Below are 18,464 nucleotides of genomic sequence, written 5' to 3' on the forward strand. Positions count from 1 at the left end.
TATTTGTGGGCTACCCAAAGGAAACAAGAAGTGGGTACTTCTTTGATCCAAGTAAAAATAAAGTATTTATATCGAAAAACGCTACCTTTTTGGAGGAAGACCATATGAAAGAACCCTAACCACGAAGAAAAATAGTTTTAAGAAATATTTATGAAGCAACTAATGAGACTTAACCAAGAATTGTTGAAGAGACTAGTACATCAACAAGGGTTGTTAATGTCAATTCATCTAGTTAAGCTAATCCATCTCAAGAGTTAAGATTGCCTCGACGTAGTGGCGGTACGCTACGTGGGTTTAACAGAAGCCCAGAAACATCATGTCTGATGATATAGTTGAGGATCCATTGTCTTACAAGAAGGCAATGGAAGATGTTGACAAGGATGAATGGATTAAGGCCATGAATCAAGAAATGGAGTCTATGTACTCCAATTATATCTGGGAACTTGTAGACCAACCTGATGGGGTAAAACCTATAGGTTGCAAGTAGATATACAAAAGGAAAAAAGGTGTAGATGGAAAGGTGCAAACCTTCAATGCTAGATTAGTAGCAAAGGGTTATACTTAGGTTGAGGAGGTGGACTATAAAGAAACCTTCTTACCTATTACTATGATAAAATCTATTTGGATTCTCTTATCCATTGCCACATATTATGACTATAAGATATTGAAAATGGATATCAAGATTGCCTTTTTGAATGGTAATCTTGAAGAGATAATCTACATGACTCAACCAAAAGGATTCATAGTATATGGTCAAGAGCAAAATGTTTGCAAGCTAAATCAGTCCATCCATGGATTGAAACAGGCATCTAGATCTTGGAATATAAGATTTGACGCGGTGGTATGACTTTAATAAAAATGTTGATGAACCTTGTGTTTACAAGAAGATCATTAACAGTTCAGTAGCATTCTTGGTGTTTTATGTGGATGATATCCTATTTATTAGGAATGATGTAGGTTTTCTGACAAAAATTCAGGAATGATTGGTTGCTCAATTTCAAATGAAAGATTTAAGTGAAGCACAGTATGTTCTAGGGATTCAAATAATAAGGGATCGTAAGAACAAAACACTAGCCTTGTCTCAGGCATCATATATTGATAAAATACTTATCAAGTATTCGAAGCAGAATTCCAAGAAAGGTTTACTACCTTTTAGGCATGGAATTATTTTGTCTAAGGAACAGTGTCCTAAGACACCTCGAGAGGTTGAAAAGATGAGACAAAGTTCTTATGCATTTGCGGTAGGTAGCCTTATGTGAAGGGAATCCAAAACTGATATCTCCATAAGCAGTGAAAGTGGATCGTTCCAAATTCTATTCATAATGAACACAACTACTACAATCTTGATGAAACGAACAGATTATGTATAGACAGAAATTACAGCATGCTACAAGAGGATTCAAAGGATAGAGTATGCATACCTTTGAAGAATTATTCTTCAAGTATCCCTCGATCGTTCAGTAAACAGCATGAACACGAACACAACGATCGTCTGAATGCACCTCGAATCCAACCGAGTCCAACACAATCCTCGAACTGAATTAGAACACCACCACAAGTATTACCTTGGTATTCTCAGTATGAGAATTCAGGAGTTGTGGGATCTATATGATCTTAGATTGAAGAAGACAGGAGGTATACGATCGAGTAAACGATTGAGTAAATGGGAGATATGAAGACTATATATCTTATAAACGATATACTCAATCATTTAGAAAATGAAGCCTATTGCATAAACTTTGCTACTCAATCTTGTAGCAACGATTAGCAAGTAACTATCGTATAGTCAACTCTTAGCTATCGTGCATGCTCTCAATGCTATTGTTTAGTAAAAACTTTTTTTACTTGATAGCCTTTTTTGTGAGATTTCTGAAATGAATCAACTCTCTAATTTTGGAAAACAGTTTTCCTTTTTATCTCACGATTACCATAAAACTTCCAATAACCTCCCAGACAATTCGATTATTGGAGAAAAAAATTAGTTATCATATAATTAATATATTATAAATAAATATGATAACCAATTTATCATATTATATTTATAACCTATAGTTTTAATATTTCATCATATGAAATATATAAACCATAGTTCTTTTTCTATTTTATGGTATTTAATATAAATCATATTTATATTAATTCCTCCAATTAATGTATCTAATACATCATATTAATTATATCACATATAATTGAATTTTCTCTTGTTAATTTGAACACTTCAAATTAACCCAAAATTTGATTCTCAACTTGAACCCATTGAGCTACCAAGGGGACCTCCTGGATCTGTAGCTTGAAGCTCCAACGGTTCGTGAATAACTGACTAAACTCTTTAGTCACGAGATCCACCATCCGTTAACTGTTGGTCACTCCACTAAAGATCAACAGCCGCATTCTTCGCACTACAGATATATTTTTGTGTCCATATGACCAATCAACAATGTGATGACCCTTCACAAATCGCTCGTAAGTACAGTTGGGTCAATTTATCGTTGTGTCCCTATAGTTACATCTAACTCCTTAAGTACCATTGATTCCTCTAATGAACAATAAGTCATAATCCTACTATGACTGAGTTCTCTCTTCCAAATAGAGGGTGTGACCACTATATTCAAGATCTGGAATCAGCCCTTAAGGGAGCAATTTATCTACTTACCTTGCTTCGGGAAAGGAGTGAATTTCGTCTTGTGTAGTTGACTTCCCAGCTCCCCAATCAGACGAATCCTTAAAAAGGTTGGCTTGTTGAGTTGGCAATCTGGCCACTCTCACCCATACTAATCAAATGACTGCCCTCTTGAGCAGGAGTTCCCAACTCACTCAGGATTGAGGTCATGTTACCCATGGTCATTCTAGTGAAATGTAAGTCTCAATTATCAACGACTTTATATAAAGAGACTAATCATCTCGTAGTCTGGTCTTATACAAACTCTTTGTATAGAATACCCCGCTTGCATGTCTCCACATGAATGGTCATGATCAGACCGTTTGTAGCACTTTACAACACTTGTAAACATCTACAAAGTGGGTCGTATCCGGAGTGTCACAAGGATAAAATATCCCTTATTTATCCTTATACTACAAACCATTTAGGTTATTACTTAAGGCATGATCCACTTGTATGTCTCACATACATGCTTAAGCTACATGAAATAACCACATATCTTAGTTTATTAGATTTGAGTAAATGCAAATAAAATAATACTTATTGTATTAATAACAATGTGTGTACATAATGTTTACAAACTACGAGACCACCGGGAGAATTAGGACACCAATCCCAACATTATGTATGTCATGTTGTGTACTAGGCTCAATATTTGTCTTGTAGTGGGAGTGGTCAATAAATTGCAGTCTAATCCAGGATTAGATCACCGGACAGCGGTCAAAACAATCCTCAAGTATCTAAGGAGGAAGATAAGATATATGCTTGTGCATAGGGCTAAGGATTTGATCCTTAGATACACTGACTCTAATTTTCAGATTGATAAGGATTCTAGGAAATCTATATCGGGATTAATGTTCACTCTGAATGGAACAGCTATAGTGAGTGTTTGCCTCAAGTGTTAACCTTTCTCGTAGTTAGATGTTTCATATGACACCCGTGTGGGCAAGTTGAAACAAAGAAGAGGGTGACACTCAGGATCTTTCCTAGGAAAAACAAAGAAATAAAAGAAAAGTATAAAGGGCATGCAAAATGGGAGCCTTAAGGCCTAGCAAAATTATAAGTTTAGGGGGATTTATTTTATATTTAAGTGTGAAGCTTTGGTGAAACCTATAAATTGCTAGGGATCTCACTAGGTTCATGACTAGTAGCTAAGTTAGTTTGGTATGTTGGTTAGTTGAGGGAACTTGAGCCAATTTTCAAATGAAACTCTTGTGTGGACAACTTTGGGAATTGAACAAGTAAGGCACCAAGGATTAAGACCTCTCTGAAAGACGTCTACTTTGCATTTACTTCTGATTAAGCATGTTCATTCACTTTTAGTATCTAATATATATTTTGTTTGCTTGAGGATAAGCAAAGATTTAAGTTTGGGGCTGTTATTTATGTCAAAAAGTGCATGTTTTTACTATCTATTTTACTATTTTTTTTATAGTAAAAAACACTTTATGTGATATTTTGACCTTAGGATGCCTTAAATCAGATAAAATGAGAAAATATGTGTGTTTGAATTGTCTAAAGTTGATTTAGAGTAATTTAGACTGATTTTATAAGCTTTTACTAAGGTTTTTGGTTGTTTTGTTGAAATCTGTCTTAATGCGATTGTAGTGGCTTGGGTGATGCACGTAAGTGCAACCGCATCAGTAAGCCCTAATTTTTCATATTCATGGCCAGTCAATTTTGGTTGCTATTTCCTAGATCAAACCTGTTATTCCATGCCTAAAATGATAGAAAAACGGTCAGCCATGGTTTTAGGCCATCCCTTACCAAATTTTGGCCTATATAAAGGATGGGAAGCGTCCCATTTTATCATTTAACTCTCTACCCAAAAATCCTTCACAATTTACTCTTATTTTCTGCCATTTTCATCATTCTCCTCAGGCTTCTAATATTCTCAAGTCAGTAGTCTTAAGAACGAAAGTACCTCTAAGGAGTAGCGACTCTAGGTCATCTCATCCTATGGAAGTATGTAGTGAGAGGAATCAGCCTAGAGAAAGACTAAGAATTTGAAGAATTGTCTCAAGGCATCTTTGAGTTCTATTTATTTACTTTATTTTCTTGTAATTCTCTATTTTCTTTCTTTACTCATTGAACATCATATTGTAGCTGTGATTCTTAATTTAATAAAAGTTCATTATTTTATTATTTATCATGAGCTAAATTCTCTAAGGGGTTTAGTTATGTGAATACCCTAGAGTTTTATGGCTTGATCAATGTTTATGTTTCATACCTCTTTGACTTACATTTCCTTTATTGAGTTTACGGATAAATATTGTTAAGTTAAAGTGATCACTTAATTTAGCAATCTAGTGGAGTCCTAATGATGAGAAGGTTAGGATATAAACTGATGTCACAAAGGAATACGGAACTATGAGCCTAGGAATATGAGAGTCAGTCGCCTTAGGAATAAAGGACACGGTAGGATAAAGAATCTAAGCTTGAATTAATCTAAGATTCAGCTACTCATGAGAACATATTGTAGTAACTGCTTAGACCTCTGAAAGAAATTTGACACCAAACCGAATATGAGTAGATTTCTGTTCATGCATATTTTACTATCTTTGTATGATGCAGCTATATCACTTATAGCATAAAGCCCGAAAGATTGGAACATTACTATTTTTGGGCTTGATACCCTAAATTTCGTAGGGTCCTATAGTTTGTAATTGAAATGTATAAACATTTTATTTATGTAATAAAATATTTGATGCTTTATTTCAAAATTAGTTGCATTAACCACAAACCAATAAACTAACATTCAAGGTTATCTTGTAGTATACACATGTATGTAGAGACATACGGGTGTATCATGTTTAAGTGATAACCTAAATGATCTATAGTAAATGGATAAGGTTGGATACCTTATCTTGGTGACACTACGAGTATGACCTGTTTTGTAGATGTTACAATTGTCGAAAGTCCTACAAATGATCTAATCCTCACGTGGAGACATATGTAAGCGGGGATATTCTATACAAAGGAGTTTGTATAAGACTGAACCATAAAATGTTTAGTCTCATTATATAACGTCGTTCATAATAGAAACTTACATTTCACTAGAATGACTATAGGTAACATGACCTGAATCTTGAGTGAGTTATGACTCCTGCCTATGAAGGCGGTCTTTTGATTTGTATGGGTGAGAGTGACCAAATCGCTGACTCAACAAGCCTACCATTTTGGAGATTCGTGTAATTGGGAAGCTGGGAACACAGCTACATAAGAAGAAATTTACTTCTTCTCCAATGTCAGAGTAAGTAGATAAATTGCTTCCTTAAGGGCTGATTCTGAGGTTTGAATAATGTGGCACCACACCCTCTCTTGACCCGAAAGGGGTTTCGTCATAGTTGGACTATGATTTATTATTCATTAGAGGAATCAGTGGTACTTAAGGAGTTAAATGTAACTATAAGGGCAAAACGGTAATTTTGGCCTAGCTGCACTTACGAGCAATTTTATGAAGGGTCATTGTATTATTGATTGATTATATCCAATAGACACAAAAATATATTTGTAGTGCAAACAGTGCAACTGACTGTCTTTAGTGGAGTGTCCGTCAGTTAATGGATGGTGAATATTTAAATTAAAGAGTTTAATTAATTATTCACATACCATTAGAGCTTCAAGCTACAGGTCCATGAGGTCCCCTCGGTAGCTCAACGGGATTTAATGAGAGTAAATTTTTGGATTAATTTGAATTTTTCAAATTAATCAAGGGGATTAATTATATATGATATAATTAATTTAATTTAATTATATATGGTATAATTACTATAATGTTTGATACATCATAGTATTAAGTATTTATGAGAGGAAATAAATATTTGAATATGATTCAAATATTAATTATATGAATTGGATTCATATGGTTAAAATTAATATAAAGGTGATTTATATTAAAGGTCATTAGTAAGAAAAAGGTATGTTATATTTGATATAACATATAGTTTAATATATATTATATGATAAGATAGTTATCATATGGATATATATAAATAATTTATTTAATTAATTAATTAACTTAATTTAATTAATTTATTTTTAATTAATGTTATTTGGGAGGAAGTTGTAACTCCCTCCCCTCTCTTTCTCTCTTGATCGTGTATATGGGTTAGTTACACTTTCTTCTTCTCTATGTGGTGAAGAAAAGAAACAAAGAATCTTTTTTTTTTGGTGTTCTGATATCTTAGGCTTTCTCTTGCTTTTCTTTTCTTCTCCTTTCTCAATCTCTTCCCTCACCAAAATAGTTAGAGGTCATTCCTCTTGGATTCTCATCTAGAGAATACCAATGTTGCTTTTGTGGTAATGCCCTTTTTGGTGTTCATGTTTTTTACAATGAAGAGAAAACATGAAGATTCCGTTCTTCAAGGGTAGGTCTTCTATTCACTTTTTTCTTTACTTAGTTTTTCAAGCATGTTATATGTTTTGTTTAATTAAATGCATGATTTGTTCTATTTCTCTGTAAAATTGCATTTTGTAAATTTTTTAGAATTTGGACGATCCGCTTCCCCTGCGGACCCTTCACATGGATCTTTCAATTGGTGTCAGAGCGGCATTTTTAACCCAATTTTTTCCAAATTTTCAGATTAATTTTTACAGTTTTTTGTGGGATTTAAGCATTGTGTAATTTTTTTCATATGATGAATGTTTAAGAATGTAGGTGTTTGAAATTATTGGATAATGTACCGGATTGGCACTCTTAGTTTACTACTTTCATTTACAAATTTATTTGTAAGGACCCCTATTTTGGGCTTATTTGTTTGCGATCGAGTCTGTAATTTAAAGTTTCAAGTCGTTTGTGCTGTTCCCAGAGAGTTTCAGAGGAAATTCAAAGCAATGCTACGATGAGGAAGAAAGCTTTTGCTAAGAGATCGCGTAGTTTTTTATACGAGATTGCGTATTGATAGCTCTCAAAAATAGCTATTGTTCCTAGTTTAGTTCAGGCTCGTTATTGGATTTTACGTGTTTATTTCTCTATTTTGTATGCAATCAAGAGGTAGAATTCGTAATTTGGAGCTGATTGAGATTAATTTGAAGCAAATTGGAGTTGATTTGAGTATCTAGGCTTCAAAGGAATGAAAAAGACCAAGATACCTCTACTTCAGCGTCGCAACGCTCACCTTATATGAAGCCGTAACACTCACCTGATGTTGCAAGGAAGTAGCTTGATGTGTAGAGGAGCATTGCAACACCACTTCTAGCATTGCAATGCTTTGAGTTGGCAACAACGGCAGCATTGCAACATTTCCCTGACTTTCATGGCCTTTTTTTGTCGAGCGTTGCAACATTGCGATAATTTCTATAAATACTTCCCTTCGTCTTTAGGTCAAAGGATGCTAACTTTTGGGGGCTGAATTGATGGAGGTCAAGGTTAAGCTTCAACCTTTTTCTTTTCCCTTTAGATTTTAGTATCTTTAGGTTAATTTTTCTTTTTGTTTTGTGTTGTAATCGACAGATTGGATGTGTATCTCAGATTTTTCTATAAATTAAGAGGTAACTCCTATCTAATTTCTTTGAGCAAGAGTTCTATGCTTAATTTTTTGAAGGATTCCTAGTTAATTTAAATGAATTGTTGTGAACTCTTTGAGATGATTTGATTGAATCTTAATGAAATTTTTATAAATTGATCTGAAAAATTAGTTTATTGAAATTCTTGTTTGCAAAGTCGTCATAGCCTATGCATATATTGATTGATTTAGTCATGCATATTTGGATCGTTTGTGTAAAGCCTAGACTTTTTCTGACCAAATGCATGTATGCCCTAATATAATCTTTTCTAAATAAATCATGCTATAAGATATGACTTTTATGGCTTGTAGTATGTCTCAACAATTGAATCCTTACGTAATGCGATTCAATTTTAACTTGTATGTCGCTAAGAAGGAAGAGTTGTAAATTGAGGTAGGGATACTTTGGTTTAATATCGAATTTGGCTAATTGGGCTATTAGATTTTCTAATAGGTTGAGGGGTTGCTAGATTCAGTGTAATTAACCGATGTCTAATGAATGAAATTGCATAAGAAAGTCTCTCTTGCTCTAGAAATTAGATAGACTTTTATTCTAGATTACATTTACCCCTTTTATTTTAATTTCATGTATTTATCTTTTTTACACCAAAATCCCCCATTCACCGCTCTAGTTAGGAAATTAACTTAACGAAACAAATTGTGCTTCCCTGTGGATCGACTCGAACTTACCACTATTGCTACATTTCAGTAGTAATATGAGTAGTTTGGTATATACAAATTTTCTTTTGATCAAGTTTGAAGCTTATTAACGACGTAAGTTTCGGGCCAATAAAAAATGGCTGAGGAAGCCATTGACATTTCGTTATTTAAATTTTTAGTTAGAGTATTCTTTTGCTTTTGATTTATTTCCTTTTTTGTGTCAGTGTTTTAAGCATGGATAAATATCATTAACAAGGATAGGAACAATCGAGTGGAGCATCTCGACTTAGTGACGAGGTTCTTGACCTCCGAGATCAACTTACTGAGTTAACTTCTTTGGTTAGTTAGTTGGTTGCAGGTAACCCGTAGCAGATGCAAGCATGTAGGATTGATCACCCTAAGCAAGCATGCCCAAGTTTGCAGTGGAGCCCTATGCCCTATGGATGATGATTTTCATCGGCTTAGATGGGAGGAGTCTTATGGCTATGGACACCTAGGATGGGACTAGTTCCACTATGATTCATACCCTGCCACATCTGACATGACGATGCATGTCACATTGTCGACTCACATATGTCATTAGAAGATGTGATTAGACAACTTGCTATTAACAATATTGTTTTGAGTAGGAGATCTGTTACCTCAAGGAGAGCTTTAGACTTCAGACTGAGGTTGGAACATATCTTCAGAGTTTGAGAGACTCAGTCACTCAATCTTCTGATTCAGTTGAGAGAGGATGAGAACCTCTGTTACATACATCTTATGACATCACCGAGGCGTGCAACAATGAGGTAATCTATGTCAACATGAGGATGAGTTGGAGGATAGCATGCCATGTTTAGAACCAGTTTGTGAGAACTATGGAGAATCTGAGCCTAAACCCATCGATTTCCATGTGATGGAGTTAGAGGTTGAAAAATCTCACCATGTTCTGTCATCTGGTATATCCTATATTTTTTAGTTTTGTTCTTCTTATTCTCAAGAGTCAGTTAAGTCAGTTGACTCAGAGTCATTATTTTCAGTTGAGTCAGTCCTTGAGTCTTTTAATTTTTCTTTTTCCTTTTTTTCAAACAAAATTAAAAATCCAAAACTTGACCTATCTGATTCTCTTCAAAAGATGAAGAATCTTATAGCCTTACTGGGCTAGGGACTAGAGAAATACGAAAATTTCTTTGTGGCTTTATAGGAGACAGGTCACATTGAGCAATGATGTTATGGAGGCTGAGTATATAGCGGCTTGTGAAGCTGCTAATGAAGTTGTTTAGCTTAGGAAGTTTCTGACTGATCTTAAAGTTATTTCAGACATGTCAAAGCCCATCACACTTTATTGTGATAATAGTGGTGTCGTGGCTAATTCTCGAGAGCCTAGGAGTCACAAGCACAGGAAGCACATAGAGCGGAAGTATCATTTCATCCAAGAGATTGTGCATCGAAGGGACGTGATTGTCATACAGATAGCTTCGGAGCACAATGTTGCTAATCCATTTACAAAGGCCCTTATGATAAAGGTTTGTTAGGGTCACTTACAGAGTATAGGTCTATGGGACAAGCCACATTTAGACTAGGGCAAGTGGAAGATTTGTACTGGGCGTGTTATGCCCTAGTTTATTGATTTGTGTATTTTGTATTTTAGTTTGACTTTTACATTATACAGTCCACTAACTTTATGTCAAGTGGGAGATTTTTGGGGTGGATGCCCTAAATCTCGTAGGATCTTATAGTTTGTCATTGTATTGTACAAATTTTTTTTTATGTAATAAAATATGTGATGTTTTATTTCCAAATTAGTTACATTACCACAAACCAAGTAGCTTAAACATGTATGTAGAGACGTACAGGTGGATCATGTTTAAGTGATAACCTAAATGATTTGTAATAGATGGATAAGACTGGATACCTTCTCCTGGTAACACTATGAGTATGACTTGCTTTGTAGATGTTACAATTGTTGTAAAGTGATACAAATGATCTTTATCTTGATCATTCATGTGGGACATGTGAGCGAGGATATTTTATAGAAAGGAATTTATATAAGATCGGACCACAAAATGTTTAGTCTCATTATATAACGTCGTTCATAATAGAGACTTTCATTTCACCAGGATGACCATAGGTAACATGACCTGAATCCTGAATGAGTTGTGAACTCCTGCCTATGAAGGTAGTCTTTTGATTTGTATGGGTGAGAGTGACCAGATCGCCGACTCAACAAGCCTACAATTTTGGGAATTTGTCTGATTGGGGAGCTAGAAACACAGCTACGCAAAAAGGAATTAACTCTTTCCCTAATGTCGGTGTAAGTAGTTAAATTTCTCCCTTAAGGGTTGATTTCGGGGTTTGAACAATGTGGTGTCACATCTTCTCCTGGCCCGAGAGAAGTTTGGTCATAGTTGGACTATGATTTATTGTTCATTAGATGAATCAGTAGTACTTAAGGAGTTAGATGTAACTACAAGGGCAAAACAGTAATTTTAGCCCAACTGTACTTACGAGAAATTTGTGAAGGGTCATTGTACTGTTGACTGGTTATATCCAATGGACACAAAAATATATCTATAGTGCGAAGAGTGCAGTTGCCAGTCTTTATTGGAGTGCCAACAATTAAGGTGAATAAATGGGATTTATAATAAATGTCATTGGTGGGAGAATAGAAATTATAGATTATGTGTTATATAACATATAGTTTAATATATATATTATATGATAAGGTAGTTATCATATAAATATATATTAAATTGGTTTATGAAAAAAAACTAACTTATTTTATTTTATTTTAAAAACTATTTTGGGAAGGAGTTGTAACTCCTCTTTTCTCTCTAAAACATGCTAGTAGGGAGATGAGAAGAGGTTCTTCTTCTTTCTGATGTGATTTTACAAAAGTGTGAGACAGATACACAGAAATGTCATGAGATTTTTGGAATCTCATCACTTCCTCTCATCTCTCTAAACATCCATCTCTTCCAAAATAGCCAGAGCCCACAAAACTCCTGGATTCTCACCTAGAGAATACAGAAGTAACATTTGTGGTGGTGTCCTCATTGATGCTTAAAGGGTTCGAGATTATTCGTGACAAGATTTGGAGAAGAAATCGCAAGAAGAAGGGTTCTTCAAGGGTAAGGTTTCGTAAACCCATTTTCTATTATGAAATCTATGTTTTAAAGCATGTTAGATTTATCTTTTACATGCATAATCTGAATATTTTTGCTGTAAAACTTATATTCTGTAAATTTTGGATATTTGGTCTGATCCCATGCTTCCGTTAAAAAACCTTCAATGGTTCCTTCATATATATATTTATTTATTTATTGTTTATATTAAATCTCGTGGTTCGCATGCACCCTAATTCTCATCTCTTTCCTCCTCATTCAAGGGTAGTCGAGTGTTTCCTTTCTTTTGATCTCAACTACCAGCTGTCTGCTGCACAGTATCCGTTTACCCTGCAGGTCGCGCCACCAAGCCAGCCTACGCTGCCGATCAAAAAGCTCTAGTCGTCTGCGTCATCGAGCGACCCCAGATCTGAGCATGAACGAGTTACGCATTTGCTTGCATCCAACGTCATTCGTCATTAGGTGTGGGTTCTGTCCGATGCTACCGGCCATCGCATGTAGCTCCTCGTCGCCATCGATTGTTTTCACCAAAGTTAGTTTTGGGTAAGATATTATGTATTTTGAATGTTGGAAGGTTTTCTCATTCAAGATTTGGTTACTTATTTGATTTTTTAAGTGGGTTTTTGTTGGATTTTAAATTACCCATCGTATTTTGGTTGCTAGACTGAAAGTTGGAATGTTTTGAGAGGTTGTCTAGTAGATTCGTTGTGTTTCTAGCAAGGTTGGGTCTAGAAATTGATGAGTTTAAGGTCATGGTTTGTTTTTCATTTACTTATTGATTTCAGGAGTTGAGTCTTGATCTTTACATCTTTGTTTTGTGCTTACAGTTGGATAATTTATTGGGTTTGGATAGTGGTTTCTGGTATGATTTAAGTTGGGCAGAGTTGAAAGTTGAATTTAATACTCCACTTTTGGACTTAAATTTGGAGGTGATTGTTGGACCAACACACGTGGTTAAGTGTTTGGAGTTCCATCGGAATAAATTTTGTATGTAATGGAATTGGACCCCAAAGGTTAAAATTGAGATGTTTTGTTTTGTGTTAGGGACAATGATTTAAAGTTTACCTAAGCTAGGGAGGAGGTTAATTTGTTTGTTACTTGGGCTCTAATTTCAAGGTAAGTGCCTTACTATTGGTTCGTCCTCGAGCTGAGTACATTTTATGCTTGTGTTCCTTCGCGTTCACCATCTATGACTGGTTTGTGATCCTCGGGTTCACCACCTATGGCTGATTTATGATCCTTTGGGTTCACCACTTATGACTGATTTGTGTTCCTTTGAGATTCATCACTTATAATTGATTTTTGATCCTTGGGGTTTACCATTTATGACTGATTCACCACTTATGACTGATTGTGTCTCTTCAGGTTCACCACTTATAACTGATTTGTGTCCCTTCCGTCACCATTTATAATTGATTTGTGTTCCTTCAAGTTCACCACTTATGACTGATTTGTGTCTCTTCAAGTTATGACTGATTTATGTTCCCTTGAGATCACCAGACTACTATGTTATAAAATATACATCAGTGCCTAGATAGGAAAGTCAACATGTTCCCCTACTAGGTCCAATAGTGGGTCACTTACTGAGTATTTTATATTCATCCTTTCTTATACTATGTCTTTCAGGTAAGGGCAAGGATAGAAATGCGCATGATAGGAAGAATCTGTAACCGTACCCATGGGACTAGATCGACGCTTCCGCATATGTTTTCCCATGTCTTTCATGTTCCAGTTTTTAGCAAACGAATGTTTTTATTTCTTTAATTTTTTTGCTTTATTTTATTTTTAAATCATGTTTAGGGGTACCACGAACCAAGGTTTATGTTATTTATGTTAGGTTGAATGTCCTAAAACTCATAGTTTGTAAAGTTAAATATATTCTATTATCAATAAAGATGTTATTCGACATATATTCAATAAAGTTGTTATTAAATTTTGTAAATTGTATTTGTAAAGACTAAATCCAATAAACTAAGATCATGGCTATTACATAAATACTTGAACTTTATGTGGAGACATAAAAATGGATCAAGTTCGAGTAAATAGCCAAGATGGTCTATAGTATATGAATAAGGTTAGGTACCTTATTCTGGTAACACTATTGGATGCAGCCCGCTTTGTAAATAGTACAAACGATGTGATCCTAAATTATTCATGTGGAGACATGAGAAGTGGAGGCGTCCTATGTAATGAGTTTGCATAAGATCAGACCAAAAAATAAGTCACTCTTATTTTATAATGCTATTTACTATTTAAGAATAACTATTTTTCTTAGATGACCTAGGTAACTCGATCTTAATCCTGAGATAACTTGAAATCCTGTTTATTCGGGATTATCCTTAGATTTGCATTAGTGAGGGTTGATTCAACAGGCCGGTTCAATAAGCCTTTCATTTCAGGGGTAAGACCGGGTAGATAGTTTGGGACATAGGGTGCAAGATGGAATTTACGCCTGCCCGATTTAAGGATGGGAGAAAGGCTATTCTTTTAAGTGCTGAATCCAGGTCTTGAACAAGGGCCCCTCCCTCTCATTGGCGGGATCTGATTCAGTGATTGGATCACAAACCAATTGTTCATTAGAAGATCAGTGGAACTTAAGGAAAAAGACGTAATTTCAGGCGTAAAATAGCATTTGATCCATCCGTTATTACGAACAACTTGTGAATGGTCGATTTACTGATTATGGTTAAATCCGGTAGACACAAATATATCTATAGTGAGGAGAGTGCAACTATCGAGGTATAGTGGTGTGACTCAGTAGTTAACAAATATCGATTAATTTGGTCTAAAGAGTTTTAGCCAATTAATCTCAAATTATTGGAGCTCATGATCTGTAGGTCCATAAGGTCTCTTTACTAGCTCATAAAACATGATCACCTTGAATTAATAAATTGAGTGAATTTGAAATATTATCAATTTGAAGTGTTCAAATTGAATTTAGAGTTTGAATAGTTATATTCGATATAATTAAACGTTTAATTTATCAAAATTAAACGAATTTGGAGATTTTATAATCTTTAAATATTGATTTAAATATTAATAACATGAATAGGATTCATGTTTAAAATTTGGTATTTGATTAATTTAATATCTAATATTAAATCATTATTTAATTAATTAATTAAAAATCAAATTAATTTTATATTTTAGAAATTTTAAATTTAATTAATTTTTAATTAATTAAAATTGAAAATCAAATTGAAAATCAAATCACCATAGTGGAGAAATCCAATATTTCTTGAAGGAGGAGATGGATTATTCTCAATTATCCTACCTAGCCCACTTCTTCTTGAAACTTGACATGGCATTGACTCAAATGTTGGGTGCCTGCATGAAGAGAAATAATAAAACTCTTCAATTTTACTGATTGAGTGGAGATTGAATACTAAAAAAGTTTTCTGAGTTGTGTTCTTCTTATCACCAAAATCCACTCCAATCCTTTGAAAAACTCACTTCATTTTTTAGTTCCACCATTCAAATTCAAAGATGAGAATAATAGAGAAGATCTCTTGGTGGTTCACTATAGATTTGAAGTTAAGAATTTGTGGAAAACAGCTTGGAATTGGAGGATTCTTCAAAGGTATGATATTCTTCAAAATTCTCTTCTGAAAAATTTGATTTTGCATGCTTTAGAACACAAATTAAATGCAATTAGACTGTTTATTGATTATGTTTGCTTCTATTGCATGCTTATACATCCTGTCAATTTAAACTTTAAATTTGTCGAAATTATTTACTTTAAATAAAAATGTTTGTTTCTTTTTGCTTAAGTTGCAAAAGATTTATTTTTAAGCTTATGCATGCATATAGTAACGTCCTAGTAGTATATGTTAGATAGTTGGGTTGTTACACTCACTATGACTCGAATAAGAACCAAGGTTTGTAGGAGTCTCCTTAAAAGAGAAAGAAAAATTGGGAGAATTTGGTAGAAAATTGCTCTCTACAAAATGTATGTATGTATTGGATATTTTTCAATAGTAAATTAAGAAAAAAAAATCTAAAAATATATCACATATTAAAAATATTTGTAAATATGGAAGTGTTGACTAGGTTTTTTCAAATTTCCAATTTCACCCTCCAATTGTCTTGTTGCACACATTATTCTTTCCTTTTTTTTTATCTTTTTCTTTATTTATTTTATTTTCTTTGGTTTTTGCTTCTTTCCTTTTTTTTTTTAATTTTCTTTCATTTCTTTGATTTTTGCTTCTTCCCTTTCTTATTTTATTTTATTCTCTTTCCTTTCTCCGAATTTTGCTTCTTCCATTTGTTATTTTATTTTATTTTTATTTTGTTTCCATTCCTTCTTCTTCCCTTTATTTTTTTCTTTTTTATTTTCTATCATTTCTCCGATTTTTGCTTTTTGCATTTCGTACCCAAAACTTGAAAATACACAATTCATAAGTAATTTAACACCAATAAGTTAATCATTAAGTTTGATTATTATAACGAAATATTAAATATAAATAGTAAATGAAAGTCTATTATTGATAGCCACTAATATTTTCTATCATTGATAGTTTAATTTTTAATGTTTTTTTTTTACAGTTATTATTATCAATGATAGTTTAATTTTTTCATGATTTTTTTCACAGTTAATAGTGACTTATAGAAGTTTATCATTGATAGCCAACTTAGTGAATTTAATTAATAAAATTGAAACTCAAATTAAAGATAAGTGGAATGTCTATTAGTTATCACTAATAGCATGTTTATTAGTGATAGAAGCTATCAACGATGACATGTTATTTGATGGTAAAAAAGAATGACATAAGTTATCTCTAATAGCATATTATCAATGATAGAAGCTATCATCGATAACTACGATATAAATGATATTCGATGATATCAATGATATAAAAGTCAATTCCATTTGACGAAAGTTTATCATTGATAGCCACTATTAAAAGCTACCGATGAATGCCACTGATTGAACCTATCAATGATATCCGTATATCAGTGATATGACTTAGGTATATATCAATAAAATGAATGATATTAATGATATTGGTGATATGACTTAGGTAAAAATTAGAGATAGTCACGTATAGACTTCCTGTTGATAGACTTCTATCATTTATAATTTTAAATGTTAACCTTTAAAAGATCATGGTTTCCTTTCAAAAGTTGATAACTAATTATCAAAGTCTATCATTGATATCCATTGATAGCCTTAGGTGTTAATATTTCAAGTTTGATTCCAATTGATCAAGTGTATCAATGATAGCCATTGAAAACTGATAGCATCATTGATACACTTGATAGCAAATTAAAAGGTGATATTTCAAGTATTTTTATTTTAAGATTGTATTAATATTTTTCAAATTGAAAGCTATCGTTGATAGTAACTATCAATGATAGCAATTGATAGCTACTATTAGTTGCTATCATTGATAGTTGCTATTAGTGATAGTTTTCAATTTGAGAAAACCAGAAGAAGAAGCATGAAATGGTGAGCTGTGCCTATATAGCTATCACTTATTGTTGCTACCAATGATATCTAGCACTAATTCTATACTATATCCCTAATATGTTTACCCTTGTTCCACATCTTTTATTATTTTGAGTCTGATTGTTATTTGTGCAACCAACCCATATATATATCTTATATTAAAATAAACATATTAAATAATTTGAAACTCATTCAAATATTTAATTCGTCTAATATATATTATTTTTTTATTTGAATCTTGTTCAAATTAAATATATATAATTTTATTTAATGTATTTTAATACATTGGTAATTTTATTTGTTATATAATGTATTAAATATAATAAATATGTTTTTCTCTCATTCAATATATCAAATACATTAAATATTAATTTGAATGCCTTAAATTTTTCTTCGACAAAGTTGATCCTTAATTGTTTGTATAAGCAAGTAAGGGGACCTTATATACTTACAAATTATAAGCTTTAATTCATCTGACTCTTTAATTAATCAATTTTCATTCATTAACTATAGATTACTTCATTAAAGGCCTAGAGTTGTACTTTTAGGTTTTGTAAGACAATTTATGCATGCATATAATCATTACAAACAAATCAACCATTCGCGAGTTGTTCGTAATTACATCTAAGTCAAATGTTTATCTACCATCGTGATTACCTATTGCTCTTTAAGTAACATTGATCTACTCATGATAAAAACATCAACCTTGGACATTTATGATAATATGGCCTAATGTTTGGGCTTCTTGTGTATCACCCCTGAAAAAAAAAAAAAAAAACTAAAAACAACTTTTGAAATAATTAATTTGGTTATAATTAATTTTCTAATAATTAGTTTAAATGTGATTTAAAAAGAAGTAACTCCTAACAACTCTTCATATTAAAAGATTACAAGTTCCACCTGAAAAATTCAAATATTTTTCAAATGATGCAAAGGTAAGGTTGACAAAATTCCTCGTAAGGGGGACCCACCCCGATCAGGACGGAGAATCCCCGGTTTGACAGGGGATGGGGTCAAATCGGAGAAAATTTTTGGGGCCCGTCTGGGGACAGTATCCCCACCCCATCCTCGACCTCGATTAATCC

Source organism: Benincasa hispida, chromosome 3 (assembly GCF_027475165.1).
Source record: "Benincasa hispida cultivar pf3 chromosome 3, pf3_genome.v1.1, whole genome shotgun sequence".
Lineage (NCBI taxonomy): Eukaryota > Viridiplantae > Streptophyta > Magnoliopsida > Cucurbitales > Cucurbitaceae > Benincasa > Benincasa hispida.